At 62.7% G+C, this 3,275-nt stretch overlaps 1 pseudogene; it reads left to right on the top strand.

Moving 5' to 3' along the window:
* The first annotated feature begins 773 nt into the window (after window positions 1-773).
* LOC129200525 (PHD finger protein 7-like) lies at window positions 774-2,996 on the top strand (annotated as a pseudogene).
* Window positions 2,997-3,275: the final 279 nt, after the last annotated feature.

Here is a 3,275-nt window from a genome sequence, read left to right on the forward strand (position 1 = left end):
TCTGAACCTCATGACTCAACGGGAGGGTCTCCCTGGCAGTTTTGTCTCGCCCTGTCCTCTCTGCAGTAAAAAATCAAGCGTACTTTGCCATCGAATCTTGTTAAACCACTAACCATTGTCACGTTCGCTACCATACTTTGTTAAATCCCTGGTTTATATCACTAAACATATTGCTGCTGCTCTCTCGCCAGTGAAGCGCATGACTCCACCTGCAACAGAGGAGCCCATCTAGTCCAAGCACCTGCTCAAGCAGGGTCCCCTGGAGCAGGCTGCTCAGGCCCTTATCCCGCTGGCTTGGGCCTGTCTCCAAGGCTGGAAACTCCACAGCCTCTCTGGGCGACCGGTGCCAGCACTGCAACCCCGTACGGGTGCAAAAGCAGCCACCCCCCTGACTCGGGTGCCGAGGTGGCCGTGTCACAGGGGGCGGCAGGTAGCCGAGGGCACCCCTGCCCATACTGGGGGCACACACAGACGAGTGCTGGTGATGTCACAGTGGCCACTGTGACCCGTCGCCAAGGCCTGGATAAAGGGCTGCTGGGCTCTGGCCTTGCGACCTGGCGAGGTGAGGAGAGGGCAGGGGAAGAAGGGGCTTGCCCAGGGCTGCCGAGGGAGGAGGGGAGCCGCACTCCTTGGGGCTCCGGGGCCTGCGATACAAGCTCACCGTGTCCCACTGCTCTCTAAGGGTTGGCAGAGGAGTGTGCAGAGGAGAAACCCCGGCACTGCTGCGGCAGAGCCTCTCCAAGCACTTGCTGTCCATGTGCACCACATTCGCGATGAAGCAGCAGGACCCCGACTCGAGGGAGCAAGGTGAGAGCGAAGTATCCCTCCCCACAGCTCCCCATGGCTGGCAGAGGGGCTGTCAGGGCAGTCTGCATCCGGCCAAGCTAGGCCAGCTAGGCATGGACAGAGCCAGGGCTTTGGGGGACGCTTCCCTCAGCCCTGCAGAGGTGCTCATTCCCAGCAGCATTTGCTCTCTCCCCTCCAGCATGCATGCTGTGTCGCCGGGCAGAGGCTGACCCAGATATCTGTGGGTGCAAAAGCGCAAAGAAGGGGCTCTGTGCCCACACCTATTGCCTGGTGAGTTGTCCTGGGGCTCCGTCTGGCTTTCGGCCAGGGATAGTCCCCTCCTTGCTGATCTCATGAGCTCCTGGCCTCCTCTGCTCTGCAGTTCCTTGCCAGCGGGCTTTTTCCACAAGAGAGCAGGAACGGGTTTCTCACCGAGGACACCAGACGCGCAATCCAGGAGGCAGCCCAGAAGGTGAGCATCTGGCAAGAGCCGGGAGGCTTGTAGCAGGAGAGGCTTGCGGGAGCTCCACCTGGAGCCCCGGAAAGAAATCCCAGCCCTTCCACCAGCTCTGGGACAAACGCCTGCTCCCAGCAGCTCCGCAGAGGCTCCGGCACAGGCCAAAGCTTCGTGGACCAGGCCGATCTGCGGGCTGTGAGCCAGCAATGCCCACAGCCTGCGCCCGGCCCGGAGGCGTGGGGCCAGCCACGCAGGCCCTGAGCCTGCCGCTGAGGGGGGCTGCTCTGCTCTTTCCAGCGCTGCTTCGTTTGCGGCGAGACGGGCGCCGCCATCACCTGCCAGCAGAAGGGGTGCGACCGCAGCTTCCATCTCCCTTGCGCCTCAGAGGGTGAATGTGTCACCCAGTTCTTCGGGCTGTACAGGTAAGGGCTGCCGGCCCTCGTGCAGGAGCCTCCCCACCTACCAGCAAGCGAGGAACCCACAGGGACGCTTCCCATCAGCTTGCTACAGCCCGAGCCTGAGCCCGGACAGGAGCTGGGGCTCCTTTACACCTCCTGTGCCCTCCTCGCCGTCACCGGGGAAGGACTCGGCACTTGTCACCTCACCTTGCCCATCCCTTCCATCCTTCTCCCAGGTCCTTCTGCTGGGAGCACCGCCCAGAGCAGGCAGTGCAGGCCGCTCCAGAGCACAACACCACCTGCATCATCTGCCTGGGCCTCGTGGAGGACAAAAAGTCCTACCACACCATGGTGTGCCCAGCATGCCAACACGCCTGGTTCCACCGGACCTGCATCCAGAAGCAGGCTATCCATGCCGGCGTCTGCTTCCGCTGCTTGCGTTGCCAAAGCAAAGATCAGTTCGTGATGGAAATGCTCACCATGGGGATTCGAATCTCCAAGAGGTTCGTTTTTCTCTTCCCGACTCACAAGACGTCAGGCGCAAGCGTGGTGCCAGGCCAGGGCAGGCCTGGCCGCCTGCTGTCCCCTGACTCTTTGTCCTCTGCTGCGTGGAGGAGCTGGCAACAGGGTGTGGGCAGAAGGGCAGGAACGGCCTGGATCTGCCTGATGCTGGGGCAGCCGGGGCTCAAGACTTTCCCTTCCTTCTCCAGCAGACAACCGTCACGGGAGAGCGACCAGGCATTTGGACTGGTGTATCAGAGGCACATCCGCTGCAATGCCAGCAAGTGCCTTTGTCTGGGAGGCAGGGAGCAGGCAGAGGAAGAGGGGTGAGTTGCCAAAGCAGCGATCTAGGGCTCTGCATGGGATCTCTGTCTCCCCACGTGCTCAGGGAGGAAGGACTAAGAAGAAGGGTTCTGCCAGGCAATCCGGTGCTTGCGACACTTTGTCCTCACAACCAGCAACCCCTTTGCTTCCCCAGGTCCTGGCAGATGCTCCTGTGTAGCTCCTGCGCAGCCAAAGGCATCCACAGGCGCTGCTCCTACCTGAGGAACAGCGCAACCACCTGGCAGTGTGACTGCTGTGCTGGCCTGGGCCCTGGTAAGAGGCAAAGCACCCGGGTGTCCCCCGCGCTGGGGCCAGGGGCCAGGCTAGGCCTGGTAGCAGGGACTTAGGTTGGGCTTGGCTTCAGGAGGGCTGTGGGCACCACGATGGCCTCTCCTGCCCCGGGGCTGGGTGGCCGTGCTGCTGACCTTCCTGCCCCCCCTCGCAGGCGCCAGTGACAAGTCAGAGCTTGCCAGCATCAGAACCGCCAGCCAGGCGGCATCAGGGCTGTCCCATGGCTCCCTGGTGCCTGAGAGCAGCAGGCCCAGCACCATCACCTACACACCACCGGGGCCATCCCGCAGCTCCCCAGGGCCTGAAAGCAGCAGCCGCTCCAGCCACCTTGGGCCAGACCGCATCCGGCACCGCTCACGCCTACAACATCGGGCACAAAAGCCATACAGCTGGCCTGGCAAACCCCGTGGGACCAGCCATGTGCCAGCTCCAAGTGTCGAGCCGAGCAGCCCCAGCACTGCCTGGCAGATGGCGCTGGGGCTGTTCCTCGGTTTGCTGGCGCTCCAGAGGAGCAGCTC

Source organism: Grus americana, unplaced genomic scaffold (genome assembly GCF_028858705.1).
Source record: "Grus americana isolate bGruAme1 unplaced genomic scaffold, bGruAme1.mat scaffold_270, whole genome shotgun sequence".
Lineage (NCBI taxonomy): Eukaryota > Metazoa > Chordata > Aves > Gruiformes > Gruidae > Grus > Grus americana.